Source organism: Lolium perenne, chromosome 4, assembly GCF_019359855.2.
Source record: "Lolium perenne isolate Kyuss_39 chromosome 4, Kyuss_2.0, whole genome shotgun sequence".
NCBI lineage: Eukaryota > Viridiplantae > Streptophyta > Magnoliopsida > Poales > Poaceae > Lolium > Lolium perenne.
Genome location: NC_067247.2, coordinates 405,891,037 through 405,917,764, shown reverse-complemented (window position 1 = coordinate 405,917,764; position 26,728 = coordinate 405,891,037). Strand labels below are relative to the sequence as shown.

Here is a 26,728-nt window from a genome sequence, read left to right as displayed (position 1 = left end):
ACATAACCTTGTTATTAATAACATCCAATGTTCATGATTATGAAACTAATCATCCATTAATCAACAAGCTAGTTTAAGAGGCATACTAGGGACTTCTTGTTTGTCTACATATCACACATGTACTAATGTTTCGGTTAATACAATTCTAGCATGATATATAAACATTTATCATAAACATAAAGATATAAATAATAACCACTTTATTATTGCCTCTAGGGCATATCTCCTTCATCATGTTGTTTGTTTTATCTAATTCATTTTTTATTGAGTCTGGGTGCTTAATGATGGGTCTTAGAGATTAATGGAGGGCGAAAATGTATGGAATTAATAGATAAAATAGTTCTCATGTCATGGAATCAAGATACTGAACAATCTGCTAACCTGTAAATATCAGATATTCTGCTCATGTCAGTTCATTGTCCGTTCTCACAGGTATGTATTGGATGTTAATATGGAGATGGTGGAGGACGTGGTGATGCACCCTCAGCTGGTCAGGGAGGCACCTGGATGTTCTTGTTTCTTCATACTGGTTTCTGGTGAGATCATGGGAACACAAGATGGCATGTATCTATAACAACACACATCATTAAATATCATAGCTACAAATAAACATCTGCTTAATCTGAACCTTTTTAAGGCTTTTTCAGTAGCATATTTCATATGCTAATTAAAATGATTTCAATATATTCCTTCTGTAGCCCATCAGATTTTGAAGTTGAATATTTTAATGTTCAGAGATCATGTCTCTTTATGCATCAGCTATTTAATTTGTATGATTGTATCACAAGGTAGAGTGGTAAACACATGGAGAGAAGGAAGTCTGACTCGATTTTGTTTCAGCTATTTGCAGTTTCTATTTCTTGGTTTGGCTTCTTGGGTCCTGGATGGTAGGCCCAGAGGTGGAAAGGCGAAGAATTTGATGGAAGACACAAAGAACGAGGATGCCGATAGTGGGGCCAATGAGGTTAGATTATGGCTGGCCAAATATACTATCTCTGCAGGTGATTCTACATGGTTTGTGGAGAAAGTTCATTTGTTTGATAATTAATTCTGATCCCCAGGTTTCAAGAATCATCGATGGTGATGTGGACGATCCTTGGATCCCGAGATGGATCATTTGGCTAGCCAAATGTGAGTTGCAATCTCTGAATTCCTTTCAGTTTTTTATGGTTGTTCTCTGATCTGCAAGTGCGCTATCATGGCCTTTCTATTAGAATATTATTACAGCTGATAGTGTACCTTTCTATCTCATAGGTATGCCTCTATACAAAATCACATGGAAAAAAGAATTCTACATGATAGCTTGATGATGTGATGACCAATTGCTTTATTCGTAATGGTGCAAGATCTTGGTCATATGATTTTGAAGTGCTAAACCTTTAATTATTTTATTTAAAATCACATGTGATTTTCCACTTTTGGCTATGTGACCTGATATCATTTTTGTGTGTATGCACAAATTATTTATTTGCTTAAGCAGCTAAGCTACAACTTTAGATGGCGAGTACTTAGTCCATGTCGAGCTAAGAAAATTGCCTCGCGTTTCTTCCTATATGCATCAATCAAATTTCATGAGTATTTGCAGCTATATAATCTCATGGTTTCTCTTTCTCATGTTAGTGCAGTTTTTTTAAGGCAAGACTTGGGGTCTGCATTGTTCATCAATTTATAATGGCATAGGCTAGACATTCATCACTTGTGTACTCACCTCCCTTCATCAAGCCCCACACTCCAGCTTGAGACCGACTCCGACGAGAGTAGTACCAGGTAACTCATTACACTTAAGTGCCACTTTCTTATTCAGTTTCTTGGCTATGTGCATTTGGTATCTACTAGGTGGCAAGTAGGATGGTGATTAAGATAGCACTATAATGAAGAGTATAGTCCAGGCTATCATACCTGAATATTGTTAAGATACATTTTTATTCAAGAGCGTTGGTTTTCTATTTACATGTTACAAGAAAGTTTTGGACCGTAGTCTTTTCTAAAAACTGCTCTTGGGGGACTTCTGATGTGATATTTTTAAAATTTGTAAGATTCCACCTTATGTTTATGGCTGGACCATTTTTAAGTACCAGCCTTCACAAATTACCACTAAAGTTGCAGTTTGCTGGATAGATTTGTAGGTTTTGAATTTGAGAATAAAAGAAACACATGTTATAAATACAAATCATAATATGTAACCACAAAAGGATGAGTAAAAACTGTTCATTAGAACCATAGGAAACTGATTGCTTCTCTTTTTATTCGGTGTGCATAGAATAGTTTCTTGCCAGTTTGAATCTGGATGGTTCGACTCTCTCTCATTGTTCCGTATTGGAAGTTTCTAAAGAGCTTCAACCATCCATTTTGCGTTGGAATGAGGTACAAGATTCAGTAGGGGGGGGGGTGGTCTGTTCCTTTCAACAACAGAATTAAAATTTTGGTTTTTACAATATCCATAGAGTTTTAATTTCTGCTTTGTTTTCTAGGCGAATGGTTACATGCATTGGTGAAGTAGACTTAATTAGGAGGCCTGACTCAAACTGGAAAAACATGCTGGTATACATGAATTTCAGTTGATTGTATTAAGCAAAGCAGCCCTAGCAAATTAGAGTGCCATTATCTGTAGTCTAACTTGCAACCTCTTAGAGAAGTATATTGTTTCTTGATTTATTTGTTTATGCTATTCATCTGACTGAATCTGGCTTAACAGTGACAGATGAAACATTGTAGTGTGCTAGGACCTGCACCCTCACATACTTTTTAAAATAGGCTTTCTACAGAGCATGATATCTAGAAAATGAATTGATAAACGGTTCTAATTTTCCGTGGATGTAGATAGTCACTGAAGATGCATTACAGGATGCGCCTTTTATTTGAAATCCTCTCATGCGTCCATGTTCTGTGTTTGGTGAAGCGTATGATATCCTCTATATAAATAAATAAGATGGGAGCTCTTTTACTATGTGTAAATACTTTAGGCCTCGGTAAGTGGTACTTCTGTGTTGACCAAATATACATGTGAGGATGCGGTATTGCAGTGATCCCGGGTAAGTATTTTTTTGTGATGATAACAAGATGAATAGCCCCTGATGGTATCGAATAGTTGTATGGAACGAGTTGGATTCAGGCTTTCCTAGGCTTAAATCAATGGCATGATTGGAGTTCATGGACAATCAATGGTTGTGGTATGATTTTAAATTTGTGATGTGGCTGTACCCATACATACAAGTTTCCATTTTTTGATTCTTTCAAATTTATTCATAAGGTTCTGAAAGATTTTCCTATGCTATACACCGGTCATAACTAATTATCTAACAACTGCTATTGTACTAATTGATGAACTAATTCCTTTATGAGGTTGAATGGAAAACTACCTTGACCAGCTGATTCCTTTTACTAATTCCTTTTCTCTTTTTTTTCAGTGATATATTTAATCTCATTTACTCTGTGTTGTTAATGTCTTTGATTTGTATTATTCAATTGGTGAGAACCAACTTGCATTCTAAGCCGCTGGTTCTTTTCCATGTGCTCAATTATGTTATAATACAGTGAAAAGACAAAACGAGTCTAGCTGTCTAACAACACATCTCTGTTGTGTTTTTTGCTCTATGCATTTTGATATGAGCTGTTGGTACATATTTTGTTTTAAACCACGATGTTTTGTTTTGGTCTGTTTTCTTAGTAAAACCAATTGATACTTAGTTCAAGCAAATTATGTTTTCCCAGGTTGGATCTATTGAATCAAGTGTCAGTAGCTTGCATAGTTCTATGGTAATTTGATTAGCTCAAAACAACTAAAGGTTAGCAAGATGATAGACTACCAGGACTAGAATGCAATTGGAGGCATATGAAGAACTTCCCTGTGCTATTTACTGCTATATAGGACTTCCTATTATGGTTATGAAAGTTCACGTATCTATGAATATAATATGTTAAATGCAATTTAGAATACTTAAAAAGGTGCCATGTGCTCTTGGTTTATAGTGTTCAGGAATTATTCATGCAACTCCAAAGTTTGTTGCGCTCCGTCACTTCCGCCTCTGACTTCTCTGTTTTTCTTCTTTTGTAAGCAACCAACAACTCTGTCAGTCCCTTCCGCCTCTGACTTCTCTGTTTTTCTTCTTTTGTCAGCAACCAGCAACTCCAGAATTAGCAAGACCAGCGGCGAGACAAATAATTGAGTATCAGATATTGGAGATCCAAAAATGTTCCAGCTTACCTCATTTCCATGGTTTTTGAGTCACGACTCAAAAGTGTGTCGTCGAGGTTGTGAATCAGTGTATAGTCGACTAAAGTTGTTGTATAATCGCGAGTCGCCGTGATTTTTGGAGAATAACTGGCAACTATTCAGCGTCTATACAGCGACTAAAAAACCATGCTCCTTCCAATAACTAAGAGTATGAGATTCAGAATTTTATGCAATTTTTATGTTAATTGCACATAGTAAAATCTTAGAAATTTATTATCATATTGGCAGCTATTTTTACCACTGCTATAGAAAATAAATATTGGCATGAGATCCACGGGGTCGTGCGCCAAGGCGCACATCTAAATCTAGTGTACTAGTAAATATGCCCGTGCGTTGCTCAGGTTGTTTCAAATTTAAATATTTTTTAGTTATCGATAGTTTCACTACTATTTCTTTTACAAAATAACATTGCTACCTAACCACAAAGTTAGACATGAAGTCAACGATCTCTCTGGCACACAACACCGCTCCATTCAACATTCTGCATAAAAATACTAACTCCGTTCATAATAGGATAACGAATCTATACAGTAAATAGTGCCTAGATACAGTTAAATATAGATAAACTTGCGACATTTTTTTATGGATAGAGGTTGTAATTCTTAACAAAAAATATTATTATATATTTCACACTCTCTATTACGCGAGTATACCCTAGCTAGTGCTGGGCTTCGCAATGTAATGGTACAAAATCTTTTGAAAACAACAATTTGTTTCTATCCCCTCCTTCCTCTCTCTTGCTCACACATACACACCACTCCGCTCCGTTCAACATTGTCCACGAAAAATTTAACTTTCATGAAAAAAATATTATATATTTCGCATTATCTCCTAAACGGGAATATACCCCAGGAAGTGTTGGGCTTAGTAGTAAAAAACATTTTGAAACCCAATAGTTTGTTGAATATTTTTTGGAATAGTATGTATTTTAGTCTTCCAGAATTTATGGTTAACACAAGTACAACTTGGATATTTATTGAAGTGTGTCCCATGGCAAAATAAGAAAAGAACATACCTTCTCTGAACTTATAACAGTTCCAAACAACACAATAAATATATTGATTCTATTATGTTCCAGATATTTTTGCAGGACCATATCTTTGGAAGATGTCGATTCTGCTTTCCTCCACATCATATCATATTTACAAACCAGCTGCAAAATACTCCAGTAATCATGCACCACGGCTCTCACTTATAACACAGGAAAAGAGTTTAATAGTGCATAAAGTTTAGAGAGCAGACACCTTGCTCAGCAAATATGGATTGTATTCAGCGATTACAACAGTAGGTTCATACCAATCATTCAAAATAGCACAACTTGGATTACATCAAACATCCTTGGACTATAGTGGACAGAACCCAGTGCTAGAGTGCTCTATAAGAAAGTGGGACTCTTTGGCTGAGTGAAGGGGCGCCGCTCGGCTTGGAATCTTGGAAGACGAACGCTGGGCTACGAGGCGGAGCGGGGAACCTATCGATCAATCCCGAACAATCTATCTTCCAAAGGATATAAACACTTGCCGAGTCGCCCGTGGCCGCGCGTCGTTTAATGACGATCTCCAACTCGATCTGACGACAGTGGCGACCGTCTGGCTGAGCGAGGCCCAGAAAAGTCATGTGCGAGTGAGCCGCAAGCAGCGTCGAGGCAGCGACCTTGCCGTGACTGAGATTTCGGTAAGTAACCACTCCGACGAGGCGGCAATTCTGGCGAGCAGCGACTCAAACTGCTCTATTGTGTCCTGCTGTTTATGTGCTGCAAGGATTCGTGGAGAACGATCCGTTGATCCATCGCTGTCGACGGAAAGCTAACTATCGAGATTCAGAGGTGAGCGAACTTCGGCGAGTTCGTTTAGTTCATTTGTTGAAATCGGCGTGGACACGGGCCATATATGTGGATTTTTGTGGAGTTGAGTTCGTACCGAACATGTTCAGCGTGCAGTAGACAGCTCACGGCTGTGCATGTCTGCTAAACAGAAAAACTCTTTGGGTCGTATGAGATAAACCGGTTCAATGGCACTTGTACGTAATAAGTTATTTGGTGGGAGGATAAATCTGTTCAAAAAAGTGTTGGACCGCAAGAAACCTTATTTTCTTTATTATTAGGTATTAGGTATAGATATAGATAGATATAGATGGGAGATGCACCATCCCAGTTAGAAAATTAGAAAATGTATAATACTCCTAGAAAACTTACGGGAATATGTTACTAATTGGGAGTTATGTATTTAAACGTACTATTCCATCCATTCAGAGTAGCTGTATTTAAACGACCACGTGGAAAAAAGTAGAACACTTCGGTAGCTGTAGAAGGTCCAACATATGCTTGTTTCAGGTATATGTTGGTCCAACATATCAATATATGTAAATATTCGCATGCAAAAGGTCCAACATATGCTTGTTTTAGAAGTGTGTTTCGAACCCAAAAGTTTAGATATCCTAAGTATGTATGGTAAGTCTTCAATATTGTAATGATTATCATTGATCTAGCAGGAAAATAAAGCAATGCAAGCACTAGTAGGGAAAACCGCAATATGAAACGCTCATTGGCCACCAGTCTAAAAGCACGAGACCAGTATTAATAGTTGCGAGCTGAAAATGCGCACGCGATTGGTATGCGCGTAATGGCAGCGGAGCGGAGAGTAGCGCACGCGATTAGTAGGTGGGATCCGGTTGTACTCTGATCCAGAAAATACCCGTAGCGCATGCCAATGGGGGCACACGACTGCGTGTTACTTTGCCTGTCCACTTTCCAATATATTGCGCTAACGGGCGCGAATCAGCCAAAATACTAGCACGTGCCTAATTTTAGGCACCCTTCTACTCATCAGCTTAGTAGAAGCGTGCCCTATTTTGGGCACTCTGCTACTAGTTCCCAGGATTTGCACCCCCTCTCCACGAATCGATATCGCCTTTTCAGTTTTGAGAAAATAAATAAAAATGATAGGAAATTAAAAAATCAAATCCTTTGAGATGGTCATGTGTTATGTCATCGAGCTTAAACAAAAATTAACAAACATGAATTTTGATGTATTATGCAAAATAGCGTTATGTGTCACCAAAACAACTTTTTAGTTGCATATGATCTCCGATGAAAAAGTTTTTTATATAAAAATGTATCTGTGCACAATTCTACATCCGATTTCAACCGCCTTCGACCGCCTAGCGAATTTTAGATTCCCAAACATCGAAAAGAAAAACAGAGTTTTCTCAAGTTTAAGATTTCGGCGCAAAAAAATTTCAATCCTGAAAAATTCCAAAAAAAATATTCACTCTCTTTACTTTCAAACTTTTCCATCCTCATCTACCCGTTCTCCACCTTATCCTCTTCCTCTCTTTCTCTTCTCCAACTTCTCCCTTCCTACTCTTTCAGTTCTCCACCATCTCCCCTTCTACTCTTCCACTTCTCCACCTTCTTCTCTCCTTCTCTTCCACTTCACTACCTTCTCCACTCCTCCTCTTCTACCTTCTCCTCTCCTCCTCTTTCACTTCTCCACTTTCTCCCCAAAGATGAGCACCGCCTCCGGCGACCACCTCCTCTCCATCGATGGCGACTTCCACTTCTCCAATGACGGTGAGCACCTCCGACACCCTGGTCCTTCGCCTACATCAAACACCTTGCTCCTCCACCCACATCTAGCGCCATGCTCCGCCTGCACTGCCAACCTGCTCCGATGATTTGTTCCGCCACCGCCGACACCTGCTCCGACTACCCCCTACTGATCATCTCCTCTCGTCAACACCACAAGGAGCCGACATGGACTCGATTGCTTTCTTTTATTTTTTAGGGTGTTTTGTGTAAAATGGCATGGACAACTGGGCATCGGTCCCATCTTTGCTTAAATTGCAAAAAAACATACTACCTGACCGACACACACGACTAATACTTTATTGGCAGTGTGCCAAGCCCGCACGCGACAAGTACCTGCCATACTAGTCGTGTGTCGAGTACACACTCGAATAGTAAGACTTACCACCGGTGAGATACCATTGGAGGACCAGGTCCCACGATAGGTAGCCAAAAATGACATACGAATGTAGGCCATTATGTATTAGTGAAGGTAGGATCATGGGCGACTATTGCGACATTTGGTTCTTGATACAAACATCCGTAAAGTGTCAATTATTAGCACTCTTCGGTAGGTAGTGTGGATCAAACCCATTAGGACCTGAAGGAATTTTTATGTAGGGTTGGCGATGAATAACTATAAATGCTGAAGCGCTTGATAAGTAGAAAGTGTTTTGGGTATTTCAGTGCTAAGTAAGGATGAAAAATAATCAGGTTCAGAAATAACCAAATCTACTTAGTGTCAAGGGTGCAAGAGTACACCACTAAGGTTGTACTATAGAAAACACAAACATTTCCAAGAAAGACAAGAATTAATTCTAGTCTTGTACTTCCATACTAGTAAGCATGCATGGTGCAACACACGTCTCTAAAATGTAAGCCATACTTTTTAAGTAAGTGTTTGTGCAACATACTATTCGCACAAAAAAAGAACATTGGTTCAAAACCATGGATTCTACTAAATGAACAACACCATATCTGAAAGAAATTTCTTTGTCATATCAAAGGTTGAAATTTAGAGCCACAGAGAATGTATATAATATAAACGGAAATACTTTTGTACACTCATGCATACGTGTGGATGTTTCCATCACCGTCCATTTATTTCTTGAGATTCGTACCCACCATGGTAGATTGAAAGATTCATTTCTCTCACATCTTTTTATTCAAATCATAAAGAACAATGGACGGTGAAGAAAACACCCCACACCCATGCGTGGGTGTACAAAATTCACTATCATAATATATATTTATGACTTATGAGACAACTTTAGCCAAAGCAGTAGCCGATTGCCGTTCTTCGGTGAAACATCTAACTCCATGTCTGAATTCTTCATATCAAAATATATCTTTCAGTATTGAATTATATTTCTAGAAACCACTGGGCTTGTCTTTCTTTCAGTTGTATCAAAATATCACATGCACAGGAGATGATTGCAATTTCTGCATGGTACATCTGGTGGTTGCGAAGAAACATTTCTCACGGAGAACAGATACCCCCATCCATAAATGTGTTATTTCCATCCGACCTATAGCTTCAAATTCAGAAAGGTCTAGTCGTCCAATTTCTATGATGAAAAAGGTATGGATGAAACCAAGTGCAAATTTTGTAAAGTAAAATGTGTTTGCAGCCTTCTCATTGGAAGACCAAGTTGGGGCTTCAGGAGCAATCATACGGGATTCACACGGAGGTTTTCTTGCGGCAAACTCAATTTTTATACCGCATGTTACATCTGCAGCTATGGCAGAGGCGCTAGCTATGCGTAATGGGATTTTTCTTGCTAATACTAGGGGGTCCAGCGCTGTTGAAGTAGAATCAGATTCAAGTGAAGTTATACAATACTGCTCAGGAAATAAAAGAATTTGGAATGAAGCAACGGCTATATACGCGGACATAGTCACACAGGCAGGGTATATTGGAAATGTCGAGTTCAAGAAGTGTGGGAGGGTGATACGTCTCCAACGTATCTATAATTTCTGATGTTCCATACTAGTTTTATGACAATACCTACATGTTTTGCTCACACTTTATAATGTTTTCATGCATTTTCCGGAACTAACCTATTAACAAGATGCCACAGTGCCAGTTCCTGTTTTCTGTTGTTTTTGGTTCTAGAAAGGCTGTTCGGGCAATATTCTCGGAATTCGATGAAACAAAAGCCCAAGGCCTTATTTTCCCCGGAATGTTCCAGAACACCGAAAGAGAGCCGGAGGGGGGCCAAGGGGGACCCACACCATAGGGGGGCGCGGGTCCCACCCTGGCCGCGCCGCCATGTGGTGAGGGAGCCCTGTTGCCCCTCCGACTCCGCCTCTTCGCCTATAAAACCCCTCGTGTACTAAAAACGCGACACCAATTGACAAAACTCCAGAAAGACTACAGGGACGCCGCCGCCATCGCGAAACTCCAATTCGGGGGACAGAAGTCTCTATTCCGGCACGCCGCCGGGACGGGGAATTGCCCCCGGAGTCATCTCCATCGACACCACCGCCATCTTCATCGCCGTTGCTGTCTCCCATGATGAGGAGGGAGTAGTTCTCACTACTAGGGAAAGCCTTATAGTAGCACTCCTTACCGCCGGCAAGTATGGATAGAAGATGCCGGCGGTAATGCCTTCCAGGGGTGCCTAACCCTACCGCCGGCGAGTTTGAATGGAGGTCGCCGGGGGTGCATGCGTTACCGCCGGCGAGTAGGGCACGAAGGTGCCGGCGATATAATGGGCTGCGGGGTCCCCGTTGGGCCTGGACTTACCGCCGGAGGTTTAGGCCCAAAGCGCCGGAGGTAGAAGGCTCTACCGCCGGCGAACACGAATAGAAGATGCCGGGGGTAATGAGTGGCAGGGTGGGCCACCCAGCGGCCACCCATCCTACACTTACCGCCAGCGGTTTAGCCACAGAAGCGCCGGGGGTAACGGGCCCTACCGCTGGCATTCTTCCTTGTAGGCACCGGCGGTAACCTGGGCTTGGCCATTTAGCACGACCAGCCACCTACCACCACCCTCACACACTCATATGTGATGGCAAATCAACCCAAGAACTTGTTATCTCATTCCCCCACCCATTTTAGCTATTTCAACCAACAAAATATGATGTATTTGAGCAAATCATGCACTACCTAGCCCCTCTAGCATGATTTGCATGATCTAGATCTAGATCTATCTCCTACCACCACCTTTTCCACTAGATCTAGCTAGATCTCTCTATTTCTAGATCTCTAGATCTCTCGAGCATAAAGTCGACATGTGGCGTCTCTCCGGTGCTTTTGGACGTCGCGTCAACTAATAGGTATATAACTAATGAGTGGAATGTTCATGAGTTGGTGAAAAGTTGCGGTTATGTCACTAGTAGAATCGCAAAAAGCGTGGTTCCATATATGTAAATGCATTGTTTTGCATTTGTTGACGTGTGCAGGAACATTGAGTTCCCAATGTTTTGCCAGAATGTTGATTAACTTCCGTTCCGGCGAATTTTTGGAACTCCAGCATGACAATATTTAGCAAAGGTCATGCCGATTTTTTTCGTGAAAACCGAGGCGGCAGTTGTAATCAATTATCTTGTCTTGTAGGCGACGATGGTCATCAAGATGAGGGAAAGCGTCGTTGATAGATACGTGGAACGCGCGACGGTCGACATGTATCAAAAAAAGCGAAAGGATATAATGTGTCCTTGTCGAAGATGCAAGCTAGGGTCGTTGTTCGACCCCTTTTCAGGCATAGTGAATGAGCACCTGCTCAGGTATAGTTTCATGGAGGGGCATACTCAGTGGATGAGTGATGATGGAGATGATGATATCGAAGGTGATGATGATGGTGGTGGAGATGATGATAACGAAGGTGAGGAAGAGGATGCCCCATACGGCAATGGAGATGAGGTTGAAGAGGATGGCGCACATGTTGATGGTGATCAAGAAGGCCGGGAAGAACATGCAGCCGACGAGGACATGCGTAGAAATACCCCGCTAACCGCGGCCGTGCAGGACCGTCATGTTCAAGAACTTCTTCTCAGCAACACATCGACCGACCCCAAAATCGCTGGTAGACGGAAGGCTAAGCTGGATCAACTCGAGGTAGACTCGAGAACTCCGTTGTACAATGCAGCTCGTGGGACGGAGGAGAGCCGTCTGAGATACGCTCTCGATATTATGGAGATGAAGGCAAAGCACAAATGGACGGACACGAGCGTGGACGAACTCTTCGGATACTTGAAGATCCACTTTCCTAAAGATAACACATGTGCCGGTAGCCTACAGGAGGCCAAGAAAATCGTGTGCCCTCTCGATTTACCGCACCTGAAATACCACGCATGCATCAGTGACTGCGTAATATATCGGAACGAGCATGCCAATCTCGATACATGCCCACAGTGTGGCGAATCTCGATACAAGAGAGGGACAAAAAAATCTCCTCGAAAAGTTGTGTGGTACTTCCCGCTCACGCCCCGTCTGCAGCGGTACTTCGTGGACCCCAAGGAAGCAAAGCTCATGCGCTGGCACGCGGAAAGAAAGGAGGCGGTGATGCGTGATGTAGAACGGGTTGAAAACCCAGTGCTAACACACCCTTCGGATGCAAGCCAGTGGAAAATGTTAGACGATGAGTATTACGAAGAATTCGGGAAAGAACCAAGGAACATCAGGTCGGGTGCGAGCACCGACAGACTCAATCCGTTTGGGAACCAAAGCAGCAAGCACAGCACCTGGCCCGTGTTTGTATGGATGTACAATCTCCCTCCATGGCTATGCCTGAAGAAGAAGTACATACACATGAGTATGCTAATCCAAGGGCCGACGCAGCCAGGGAGCGATATCAACCTGTATCTGGAGCTATTGAAGGAGGAGCTAGTCACTCTGTGGGAGGAAGGGATAGAAACTTGGGACGCCTACGGACAAGAAACTTTCCGTATGAAAGCCGCACTATTGACGACGGTGCAGGACTATCTTGGATACGGATATATCGCGTGCCAGGTGTGCCACGGACACTAGGCATGTGTGAGGTGCATGGAAAAGACGCCGGTTTTACAGCTGGGTAAGGATCCCGGGTCTTCAAAAACTGTCTACATGAGGCATCGAATGTGGCTTCCGAAGAATGACCCGTGGAGGAAGCGTGGAGACCTGTTCAATGGGAAGGATGAGGTCGAGGGACCTCCACCTAGGCGAAGCGGTGAAGAGATAGATACTCTGTTGAAAAACTGGAAAGACTGCCCAAAGATCCATAAGCGGAAGAAAGGAGACAAGAGAAAGAAAAAGGAACCCGGGCCGCTCTTGGGGGTATGGAAAAGGAGGTCCGTGTTTTGGGACTTGCCGTACTGGAAGATCCTCGGTACGCCTCATAGCCTTGATGTCATGCATATCACGAAATACGACATCAACGGTTACACATTCTCCACAGAGGAGAGAGACAAAAGAAGCGACTATCAGAACTCGGGTGTGACGATGGAATCGTACACGGGTGAAGAGAAGAAAAGGTACTACGGAAGGATCGAGGAAATCTGGGAGCTCGACTACGTCGGGGAGAAGCTACCGATGTTTCGTGTCAGATGGGCTACGGACGTCACAAAAGAAGATGCTTATGTCACCACCATGCGACTGCCCCCCAAATCCAAGACCAAGAACCCCACCGCGCAAAATGAGCCTTGGGTATTGGCTAAGCACGTCGAGCAATGCTTCTTCATAACTGACCCGTCAAGGCCCAGCCGTGTTGTCGTAAGGAGAGTAAAAAGGGCCCTTGTCGGAATGGATGGAGTTGCCGATGAGAAAGACTTCGACGGCCTCGTCGGAGACCCAATGATGGAAGAACCTGATGAAGACGATAGAACCTACACACTAAGAAGAAGAAGAAGAAGGACGACGCTACCTAGGTCAAGTGTTACTCCGTACACAAGGAGTCGCGACGATACCGGTGGGGTCACAAGGACCAAGCGGAAGGGACTTTGAAGTCATTTGTGTATTTATAATAATTATCTCTCGAACAACCATTTGTCCTTCTCAAGTGTATCCTAAATTTATGTCTTCGTTTTTTATCGGATCTCGCCGAAAGGACTTTGAAGTCATTCAAGAATTAAAATCCTAAATTTATGTCTTGCAATTTAATTATCCTTCAAGTATATCCTAAAAATGACTAGAAACAACAAAAGAGGTCTAGGAAAGGGATAAAAAATGGGTGGCTTTTTTGCGCCCTGTGGGATTCGAACTCCTGATGCTACAGCTATGCCCAAGTGAGTGGAACCACTCTGTTACTGATTCGTTTTTGAATAACAATATGGTTTACAGAACAAAGTGTATCGTGCGCCCTGTGAAAAAAAAATTAGTTACCCCCGGCGAATTAGACGCTTTCGCCAGTGATAGCTGCACTTGGGCCCACCTGTAAGTGACAGAAACCTTACCGCCGGCGTTTTCACGAATTCGCCGGGGGTAAGTCGACTAGGACTTAGCCAAAAAATCCCCCCGTCCCCGTCGTCCCCAAATCCCCCCGTCGATTTGCTGCCGCTGCCTCCCCCAAATCCCCCACCGCCGCCTCCTCCGTCGTTGTCGCCGTCGCATTCTGTTGCTGCTGCGGCTCCCCGCCTCGCGAGCCGTCACCTAGTCTCTCCCAACCCTCCCGCCGGCGCCGCCCTCGCTGGCCACCCGCACCGCGCCACTCTCATCCTCCTAACCCTCCCGTGCTCGCGCCGTCCTCGTCCGCCCAACCCTCCCGCGCCCGGACGCCTGCCTAGCGCGCCTGCAGACCGAAGATCCACACTGACGCTGCCCTTCCTCGACGCGGACACCGCCACGGAGCCCGACCGAAGCCCTTGCCGGAGATCTTCCCCTTTCCCGCCTCCGACGACAGCCGGGAGAAGGTAAACCATCCCCTTTCTCGCCTAGCACTACTCGTTGGCACGATCTGAACTTGCCGACAACTTTGGTTTCAATGCTTGGGTTGAATCCGTGTACCGATTCATGCTATACATTCAGTTGCTCTTGCAGTATTCCATTAGACAATTAGTACTACTGTTTCTTCTTCTTATGGCCGGTATGGTACATTGGTACTCCTGTCATGGAATGCTGTTGGTGATACTTGATTGAAATGGATGCAGTTTGATCTGATATACATGTGGCTAGTCTTCGCTTCGATATATGGATATCTCTGTTGCAAACATATGGAGTGATGTTTGCCTAGTCTCACTTGCATTGGTCATATCCTCTGATTCAAGCATGTACCCATACAGAGGGCTAGCTCCCTGTTCCGTTTACTTTTACTGTTAATCAACCTATGTGGAACAGAGAGCTCTACTGAGTTAATTTTAGTGATTGTGTCCATCTATGATCACATTTGATCTGTAATTGCTTCAGGATCATCATGAAAGGAGACATGCATTTGCCACTCCTGAGTCCTAATCAATACCAATTTTTTTTAACTTAGTGGGCTTGGGCTTTTAGTATTGATACCATTAGCATTAAGTAATTTGGTAGAGAATCATCTATGATCAGCTGGAGGAACTTCCAGGAAGCAATGATGGGTCCTCGGAGGAGGGGGATGATGAGATGGACAACGATGGTGAGGATGAGAGGGCCGCTGCCGACGAGACCACCGACAGTGGCATTGCCGGGGGTAGCTCGGATACTACTACCGAGGCCAAGAGGAAACGGAAGCAGCGGCGCCCAAACAGGGTCGGCACCACTCGCGACATAATCACCGCGGTGGACGCCAAGACCGGTCTTCCTACTGAGCCCAAGCATGTGGCGAAGGGGTACGGCCTCCAACTGGGAGCAATCCTTCGGGACGTCGTCGACGTCAACGAGACGAAACTCCGAACCAAGAAGAAGCAGCATCTGCAGGCCCAACTCCTTGCGTGGCTGCACGCACGGTATGAGTTCCCTGTGGAATACTGGAACGAGGATCCCAAGGATATCATCGTGAATAGACGAGCCCTCTCTAAGTTCACCAAGAACCTCAGCGGTTATAAAACCATGCTGAGGGGGATGCTTGGTGACAATGAGACTTGGACAGAGATCCAGCGCCACTTCCCGCGGATGACGCTGGATCAGTATAATAAATTCTTGGAAAACGAGGAGCTCGAGTACACCAAACAACAATCGGCCTGGGGGAAGGAGCTGGCAGATAAGAACATCGGTCACCACCATCTCGGTTGCCGTGGCTTCGAAGGCAAGCAGCCGGTATGGGACAAGAAGGACCAGGCCTACATAAATGCTGGCCTCGAGCCCCCTTTTGCCAAGTACAAAGACCCACTCTTCAGGGCATATCTCAGGTCCCGATACCATAGAGAAATGGGTGGGAAACGTGTCACGAAACCTGATGTGGTGGTGGGAGTTGAGTTGGTCGCCGACGCGAAGGTGAAGGCACTTGAGAATGCAGTGGTAAGCAATTTACCAGCCTATTAATTTGATACTGCTCACCAATTCCATTACATTCTAAAATTGTTCATGTTACTTATGGCAGTTGAAGGAACAAGCAGCCGCCGAATCAGCTGGCTCCTCGACCCAGACGTCGACGGGCAAAGTCCCGTGGGACACGCCTTTTATTAGGGGTCTGAACACCGTGAAGGAACGGCCGACGTTGGACAAGCCCCACCGTGTCCCCGGTGCCGGAGGAGGTCGCAAGCTTGTCGACTATGGCTTGGACATGCCCGCAAGCACTAAGGAGTCGCGGCAGGCGCAGAAGGACCGGGAGCACGAGGCTCTTCTGAAAAAGGTGGCCGACTTGGAAACAACCATGGAGCAACGCGTCAGTGCCGCGGTTGCTAGCAAGGTTGATGATGCGGTGGCCACCAGGGTCAATGAAATCATCCCTGATCTTGTGCTGTCGATGAAGAATTTCTTCGCCGGCGGCCAAAAGGGACCGGTGCCGGTGATCAGCCTAGGCGCCAGCAACTCCGACAACCGGCCTCCAACTATACACGCTCAATGCACACCCAACTTGGTATGCGCTAGAGAGGATTCGGCGGCCATGGGGGCGCCAGTAGCCCCTCAGTCACGTGCACGCCTGGCCTCGGTCCTTCGACGCGAGCCGAGCTCGACGCCCTCACGGTAATTAATTTAGCCTCTCAAGCCTCTACAAATTAGATACTTTGTCATCGCCCCTCTCTGACCTACACATGTTTTCACAGGAGAGCGTGACTCCTTGCACCTTCCTACTGAATGTGGATAACAAGTTGAAGGATGTAGTGAGCGGCAGTGTCCTCCTGCCAAAAAATCGGACGTTCCACTGCGCCAGGATGGATGATAGCATGAGCCGGGTTCGCGTGAACCGGTCGTTACCGGGATGCCAAGACCTCCATCCTCCTTATCAACCTCCGGAAACAGAAACCCCGCTCACTCTCGGGGACCTCAAGAATCACATCCTTCTATGGCCGAAAGCCCTAATTCGGCTGAACACCGCCGCCTCAGGTTCGGAGGCAAGCTATGGCATGGTCACTGCTCAGGATGCGACGGCTGCCCCGAGTCCTCCACCGGCTGGTGGTCCTTTTGAGCCCGATAGCCAGCCCGACAGTCAGCCCGAGAGTCAGCACGGCAATGCGTTGGACATCGATCAAGCTCCAATCGATACGTTCATCGCTGAGATGGAGGGCGACGGGGTTTCTCCTTACAAGCCACCCGCCGATCGTACGCTAAAGAAGAAGTTGTTCCTTTCACAAGAAACTCTCGAGCAGGAAGACACTACCGCCTTCACCGCTTCACCCCGAGTTGGGCTTACCCCGAGGACACTCCTTGGTGCGACCACAGAGGGTATGAAACAAAACGCCACTCCCAGTTGCAGTAAGAAGAAGGTCAGGAAGCGGAAGAAGTCCGGAGATGTTGCCGCAAGCAAGAAAGTGGTTAATGACAAGTTGCCGACCCCGTGGAGGAAGATGCATCACCTAGGCCAGCCTATGCTGCCGGCACACATTGTCCATTAGGTGACGCCGGATATGAGGAGCTTGCATGATGTTGTTCTAATGAATGAGGACCTACTTCTTCGAGATAGAAATCCCTCCTACCCGGTTTTGACGGCCAAGGTGCCCAATGGCTTTGGCTTTGTCACCACATACCCTTGCGGACTTGATGTTCATTCGATATGAAGACATCTTCAGGCTCTTGAACATGCAACAGCTCGACCGAAACTTGGTCCGCCTCCTATCGCTCAGCATGGCGCACGATATCGCCATGGAGAATGACACGCGTACAGCACGCGACCGTTGGGAACCCCAAGTGGAAGGTGTGATGCGTACAGCAGTAAGTTTCCCTTAGTAAGAAACCAAGGTTTATCGAACCAGTAGGAGTCAAGAAGCACGTTGAAGGTTGATGGCGGTGGAGTGTAGTGCGGCGCAACACCAGTGATTCCAGCGCCAATGTGGAACCTGCACAACACAACCAAAGTACTTTGTCCCAACGTAACAGTGAGGTTGTCAATCTCACCGACTTGCTGTAACAAAGGATTAGATGTATAGTGTGGATGATGATTGTTTGCAGAAAACAGTAGAACGAGTATTGCAGTTGATTGTATTCGATGTAATGAATGTACCGGGGTGCACATTTCACTAGAGGCGTCTCTCCCATAAGAATAAGCATGTTGGGTGAACAAATTACAGTTGGGCAATTGATAAATAAAGAGGGCATGACCATGCACATACATGTTATGATGAGTAGTATGAGATTTAATTGGGCATTACGACAAAGTACATAGACCGCTATCCAACATGCATCTATGCCTAAAACGTCCACCTTCAGGTTATCATCCGAACCCCCTCCAATATTAAGTTGCAAACAACAGACAATTGCATTAAGTATGGTGCGTAATGTAATCAACGAATATATCCTTAGACATAGCATTGATGTTTTATCCCTAGTGGCAACAGCACATCCACAACCTTAGGGGTTGCTGTCACTCCCCCAGATTTAATGGAGACATGAACCCACTATCGAGCATAAATACTCCCTCTTGGAGTTACAAGTATCAACTTGGCCAGAGCCTCTACTAGCAACGGAGAGCATGCAAGATCATAAACAACACATAGATGATATTGATAATCAACATAACATAGCATTCACTTATTCATCGGATCCCAACAAACACAACATATAGCATTACAGATAGATGATCTTGATCATGTTAGGCAGCTCACAAGATCCAACAATGATAGCACAATTAGGAGAAGACGACCATCTAGCTACTGCTATGGACCCATAGTCCAGGGGTGAACTACTCACTCATCACTCCGGAGGCGACCATGGCGGTGAAGAGTCCTCCGGGAGATGATTCCCCTCTCCGGCAGGGTGCCGGAGGCGATCTCCTGAATCCCCCGAGATGGGATTGGCGGCGGCGGCGTCTCTGGAAGGTTTTCCGTATCGTGGCTGTCGGTACTGGAGTTATTCTCGACGAAGGCTTAAATAGGCGGAGGAGGTAGGTTTAGGGGCGACGCGAGGAGCCCACACAACAGGGCCGCGCGGCCAGGGGTGGGCCGCGCCGCCCTGGCATGTCGCCGCCTCGTCGCCCCACTTCGTTTCCTCTCCAGACTTCTGGAAGCTTCGTGGAAAAATAAGATCCTGGGCGTTGATTTCGTCCAATTCCGAGAATATTTCCTTACTAGGATTTCTGAAACCAAAAACAGCAGAAAACAGCAACTGGCTCTTCGGCATCTCGTTAATAGGTTAGTGCCGGAAAATGCATAAATATGACATAAAGTATGCATAAAACATGTAGGTATCATCAATAAAGTGGCATGGAACATAAGAAATTATCGATACGTTGGAGACGTATCAGCATCCCCAAGCTTAGTTCCTGCTCGTCCCGAGTAGGTAAACGATAACAAAGATAATTTCTGAAGTGACATGCCATTATAATCTTGATCATACTATTGTAAGCACATGTAATGAATGCAGCGATCCAAGACAATGGTAAATGTAATGAGTAAAAAATTGAATCATATAGCAAAGACTTTTCATGAATAGTACTTTCAAGACAAGCATCAATAAGTCTTGCATAAGAGTTAACTCATAAAGCAATAAATTCATAGTAGAGGTATTGAAGCAACACAAAGGAAGATTAAGTTTCAGCGGTTGCTTTCAACTTGTAACATGTATATCTCATGGATATTGTCAACATAAAGTAATATAATAAGTGAAATATGCAAGTATGTAGGAATCAATGCACAGTTCACACAAGTGTTTGCTTCTTTAGATGGAGATAAATAGGTGAACTGACTCAACATAAAAGTAGAAGAAAGGCCCTTCGCAGAGGGAAGCATCGATTGCTATATTTGTGCTAGAGCTTTGGTTTTGAAAACAAGAAACAATTTTGTCAACGGTAGTAATAAAGCATATGCATCATGTAAATTATATCCTATAAGTTGCAAGCCTCGTGCATAGTATACTAATAGTGCCCGCACCTTGTCCTAATTAGCTCGGATTACCTGGATTATCACCGCAATACATATGTTTTAACCAAGTGTCACAAAGGGGTACCTCTATGCCGCCTGTACAAAGGTCTAAGGAGAAAGCTCGCATTGGATTTCTCGCTTTTGATTATTCTCAACTTAGACATCCATACCGGGACAACATAGACAACAGATAATGGACTCCTCTTTAATGCTTAAGCATTCAACAACAATTAATTTTCTCATATGAGATTGAGGATATTTGTCCAAAACTGAAACTTCCACCATGGATCATGGCTTTAGTTAGCGGCCCAATGTTCTTCTCTAACAATATGCATGCTCAAATCATTCAACTCATGGTAAATCGCCCTTACTTCAGACAAGACGAACATGCATAGCAACTCACATGATATTCAACAAAGAGTAGTTGATGGTTGATACGTCTCCGACGTATCGATAATTTCTTATGTTCCATGCCACATTATTGATGTTATCTACATGTTTTATGCACACTTTATGTCATATTCGTGCATTTTCTGGAACTAACCTATTAACAAGATGCCGAAGTGCCGATTCTTTGTTTTCTGCTGTTTTTGGTTTCAGAAATCCTAGTAAGGAAATATTCTCGGAATTGGACGAAATCAAAGCCCAGGGGCCTATTTTCTCACGAAGCTTCCAGAAGTCCGAAGGAGAGACGAAGAGGGGCCACGGAGGGGCCACACTATAGGGCGGCGCGGCCCCCCCCTTGGCCGCGCCGGCCTGTGGTGTGGGGCCCCCGTGCCGCCTCTTGACCTGCCCTTCCGCCTACAAATAGACTCCGTGACGAAACCCCCAGTACCGAGAGCCACGATACGGAAAACCTTCAAGAGACGCCGCCACCGCCGATCCCATCTCGGGGGATCCAGGAGATCGCCTCCGGCACCCTGCCGGAGAGGGGAATCATCTCCCGGAGGACTCTACGCCGCCATGGTCGCCTCCGGAGTGATGTGTGAGTAGTCTACCCCTGGACTATGGGTCCATAGCAGTAGCTAGATGGTTGTCTTCTCCCCATTGTGCTATCATTGTCGGATCTTGTGAGCTGCCTAACATGATCAAGATCATCTATCTGTAATTCTATATGTTGCGTTTGTTGGGATCCGATGAATAGAGAATACTTGTTATGTTGATTATCAAAGTTATGCTTATGTGTTGTTTATGATCTTGCATGCTCTCCGTTACTAGTAGATGCTCTGGCCAAGTAGATGCTTGTAACTCCAAGAGGGAGTACTTATGCTCGATAGTGGGTTCATGCCTGCATTGACACAGGACAGTGTGAGAAAGTTCTAAGGTTGTGTTGTGCTGTTGCCACTAGGGATAAAACATTGATGCTATGTCTAAGGATGTAGTTGTTGATTACATTACGCACCATACTTAATGCAATTGTCTGTTGCTTGCAACTTAATCTTTGGAGGGTTCGGATGATAACCTGAAGGTGGACTTTTTAGGCATAGATGCAGTTGGATGGCGGTCTATGTACTTTGTCGTAATGCCCAATTAAATCTCACTATACTCATCATAATATGTATGTGCATTGTCATGCTCTCTTTATTTGTCAATTGCCCAACTGTAATTTGTTCACCCAACATGCTGTTTGTCTTATGGGAGAGACACCTCTAGTGAACTGTGGACCCCGGTCCAATTCTCTTTCTTGAAATACAACCTACCGCAATACTTGTTCTCTGTTTTTCTGCAAACAATCATCTTCCACACAATACGGTTAATCCTTTGTTACAGCAAGCCGGTGAGATTGACAACCTCACTGTTTCGTTGGGGCAAAGTACTTTGGTTGTGTTGTGCAGGTTCCACGTTGGCGCCGGAATCCCTGGTGTTGCGCCGCACTACATCTCGCCGCCATCAACCTTCAACGTGCTTCTTGGCTCCTCCTGGTTCGATAAACCTTGGTTTCTTTCTGAGGGAAAACTTGCTGCTGTGCGCATCATACCTTCCTCTTGGGGTTGCCCAACGAACGTGTGAAATACACGCCATCAAGCATATTTTCTGGCGCCGTTGCCGGGGAGATCAAGACACGCTGCAAGGGGAGTCTCCACTTCTCAATCTCTTTACTTTGTTTTTGTCTTGCTTAGTTTTATTTACTACTTTGTTTGCTGCACTAAATCAAAATACAAAAAAATTAGTTGCTAGTTTTACTTTATTTGCTATCTTGTTTGCTATATCGAAAACACACAAAAAAATTAGTTTACTTGCATTTACTTTATCTAGTTTGCTTTATTTACTACTACTAAAATGAGTAATCCTGAAGTTGAAGTTCGCACGTTTAAGCAACGAGGGGGAGAATGTTTGAGAGATGCTTGGTATAGAATTAGCGATGCTCATAATAGATGCACTAAGAAGCACTCCACCATTATTTTACTCAGGAATTTTTATGTTGGTATCTCTAGCTGGAATAGATATGTTCTTGATAGTCTCGCAAAAGGTGACTTCCTAAGTACTCCTTCATTAGAAGCTAGTTGCATTATTGAGAGTTTATTTGGAATACCCCCTGTTGATAAAGTTAAAACTGAAATCTCTCTTCAAGATGTTATGAAAAAATTGGAAACCATAGAGAAAAATTTTCCAAGCATTGAAGCTAAATTGGAAATATTACTTGATAAAACTGATGAACTTGATAAATCCTTAGGAGGAATTGATGAAAGAATTAGTGTCCTAGGAACTTGTGTTGTCCATGATGATCAAATCAATAGGATTGATGAGCTTGAAAAGGCTATGGGAACCTTGGGTTCAATATTTTCTTCTCTTAAATATAAGGAAAAAGCTTATGTGGGTAAGGAGCAAAAGTTTATGTATGTCTCTAAAGTGCCTAGACCAAAGAAGTATTATTATAGGCCTAAAATTGATAAAGCCCTTAGCACCACTATGGATGGGGAAGCTCATGATAACGATGCACCATCTCTTGATAATACTTGATGCACACTTTCTGCGCCTAGCTGAAAGGCGTTAAAAAAAAGCGCTTATGGGAGACAACCCATGTTTTTACTTACAGTACTTTGTTTTTATTTTGTGTCTTGGAAGTTGTTTACTACTGTAGCAACCTCTCCTTATCTTAGTTTTGTGTTTTGTTGTGCCAAGTTAAGCCGTTGATAGAAAAGTAAGTACTAGATTTGGATTACTGCACAGTTCCAGATTTCTTTGCTGTCACGAATCTGGGTCCACCTCCCTGTAGGTAGCTCAGAAAATTAAGCCAATTTACGTGCATGATCCTCAGATATGTACGCAACTTTCATTCAATTTGAGCATTTTCATTTGAGCAAGTCTGGTGCCATTTTAAAATTCGTCAATACGAACTGTTCTGTTTTGACAGATTCTGCCTTTTATTTCGCATTGCCTCTTTCGCTATGTTGGATGAATTTCTTTGATCCACTAATGTCCAGTAGCATTATGCAATGTCCAGAAGTGTTAAGAATGATTGTGTCACCTCTGAATATGTCAATTTATATTGTGCACTAACCCTCTAATGAGTTGTTTCGAGTTTGGTGTGGAGGAAGTTTTCAAGGATCAAGAGAGGAGTAAGATGCAACATGATCAAGGAGAGTGAAAGCTCTAAGCTTGGGGATGCACCCGGTGGTTCACCCCTGCATATATCAAGAAGACTCAAGCGTCTAAGCTTGGGGATGCCCAAGGCATCCCCTTCTTCATCGACAACATTATCAGGTTCCTCCCCTGAAACTATATTTTTATTCCATCACATCTTATGTGCTTTTTCTTGGAGCGTCGGTTTGTTTTTGTTTTTGTTTTGTTTGAATAAAATGGATCCTAGCATTCACTTTATGGGAGAGAGACACGCTCCGCTGTAGCATATGGACAAGTATGTCCTTGGTTTCTACTCATAGTATTCATGGCGAAGTTTCTCCTTCGTTAAATTGTTATATGGTTGGAATTGGAAAATGATACATGTAGTAATTGCTATAAATGTTTTGGGTAATGTGATACTTGGCAATTGTTGTGCTCATGATTAAGCTCTTGCATCATATGCTTTGCACCCATTAATGAAGAAATACATAGAGCATGCTAAAATTTGGTTTGCATATTTGGTTTCTCTAAGGTCTAGATAATTTCTAGTATTGAGTTTCAACAACAAGGAAGACGGTGTAGAGTCTTATAATGTTTTCAATATGTCTTTTATGTGAGTTTTGCTGCACCGGTTCATCCTTGTGTTTGTTTCAAATAAGCCTTGCTAGCCTAAACCTTGTATCGAGAGGGAATACTTCTCATGCATCCAAAATACTTGAGCCAACCACTATGCCATTTGTGTCCACCATACCTACCTATACTACATGGTATTTTCCGCCATTCCAAAGTAAATTGCTTGAGTGCTACCTTTAAAATTCCATCATTCACCTTTGCAATATATAGCTCATGGGACAAATAGCTTAAAAAACTATTGTGGTATTGAATATGTAATTATGCACTTTATCTCTTATTAAGTTGCTTGTTGTGCGATAACCATGTTCACTGGGGACGCCATCAACTTTTCATTGTTGAATTTCATGTGAGTTGCTATGCATGTTCGTCTTGTCTGAAGTAAGAGAGATCTACCACCATAGGGTTAAGCATGCATATGTTAGAGAAGAACATTGGGCCGCTAACTAAAGCCATGTTCCATGGTGGAAGTTTCAGTTTTGGACAACAATCCTCAAATCTCAAATGAGAAAATTATTAATTGTTGTTATATGCTTATGCATAAAAGAGGAGTCCATTATCTGTTGTCTATGTTGTCCCGGTATGGATGTCTAAGTTGAAGAATAATCAATAGCGAGAAATCCAATGCGAGCTTTCTCCTTAGACCTTTGTACAGGCGGCATAGAGGTACCCCTTTGTGACACTTGGTAAAAACAATGCATTGTGATGATCCGGTAGTCCAAGCTAATTAGGACAAGGTGCGGGCACTATTAGTACACTATGCATGAGGCTTGCAACTTATAAGATATAATTTACATGATGCATATGCTTTATTACTACCGTTGACAAAATTGTTTCATGTTTTCAAAATCAAAGCTCTAGCACAAATATAGCAATCGATGCTTTTTCCTCTATGAGGACCATTCTTTTACTTTCAATGTTGAGTCAGTTCACCTATTTCTCTCCACCTCAAGAAGCAAACACTTGTGTGAACTGTGCATTGATTCCTACATACTTGCTTATTGCACTTATTATATTACTCTATGTTGACAATATCCATGAGATATACATGTTACAAGTTGAAAGCAACCGCTGAAACTTAATCTTCTTTTGTGTTGCTTCAATATCTCTACTTTGAATTATTGCTTTATGAGTTAACTCTTATGCAAGACTTATTGATGCTTGTCTTGAAGTGCTATTCATGAAAAGTCTTTGCTATATGATTCACTTGTTTACTCATGTCATACACATTGTTTTGATCGCTGCATTCACTACATATGCTTTACAAATAGTATGATCAAGATTATGATGGCATGTCACTCCAGAAATTATCTGTGTTATCGTTTTACCTGCTCGGGACGAGCAGAACTAAGCTTGGGGATGCTGATACGTCTCCGACGTATCGATAATTTCTTATGTTCCATGCCACATTATTGATGTTATCTACATGTTTTATGCACACTTTATGTCATATTCGTGCATTTTCTGGAACTAACCTATTAACAAGATGCCGAAGTGCCGATTCTTGTTTCTGCTGTTTTTGGTTTCAGAAATCCTAGTAAGGAAATATTCTCGGAATTGGACGAAATCAAAGCCCAGGGGCCTATTTTCTCACGAAGCTTCCAGAAGTCCGAAGGAGAGACGAAGAGGGGCCACGGAGGGGCCACACTATAGGGCGGCGCGGCCCCCCCCCTTGGCCGCGCCGGCCTGTGGTGTGGGGCCCCCGTGCCGCCTCTTGACCTGCCCTTCCGCCTACAAATAGCCTCCGTGACGAAACCCCCAGTACCGCGAGCCACGATACGGAAAACCTTCCGGAGACGCCGCCACCGCCGATCCCATCTCGGGGGATCCAGGAGATCGCCTCCGGCACCCTGCCGGAGAGGGGAATCATCTCCCGGAGGACTCTACGCCGCCATGGTCGCCTCCGGAGTGATGTGTGAGTAGTCTACCCCTGGACTATGGGTCCATAGCAGTAGCTAGATGGTTGTCTTCTCCCCATTGTGCTATCATTGTCGGATCTTGTGAGCTGCCTAACATGATCAAGATCATCTATCTATAATTCTATATGTTGCGTTTGTTGGGATCCGATGAATAGAGAATACTTGTTATGTTGATTATCAAAGTTATGCTTATGTGTTGTTTATGATCTTGCATGCTCTCCGTTACTAGTAGATGCTCTGGCCAAGTAGATGCTTGTAACTCCAAGAGGGAGTACTTATGCTCGATAGTGGGTTCATGCCTGCATTGACACAGGACGATGTGAGAAAGTTCTAAGGTTGTGTTGTGCTGTTGCCACTAGGGATAAAACATTGATGCTATGTCTAAGGATGTAGTTGTTGATTACATTACGCACCATACTTAATGCAATTGTCTGTTGCTTGCAACTTAATACTGGAGGGGGTTCGGAT

The 26,728-nt window shown here is 43.8% G+C and overlaps 1 long non-coding RNA gene across 1 annotated transcript; it reads left to right on the top strand.

Moving 5' to 3' along the window:
• Positions 1 to 1,380: 1,380 nt before the first annotated feature.
• On the top strand, positions 1,381 to 4,402 carry LOC127332322 (uncharacterized). Its single transcript, XR_007870376.1, has 2 exons — positions 1,381 to 1,767; positions 4,117 to 4,402. It is a non-coding gene; the product is annotated as an uncharacterized lncRNA (long non-coding RNA).
• Positions 4,403 to 26,728: the final 22,326 nt, after the last annotated feature.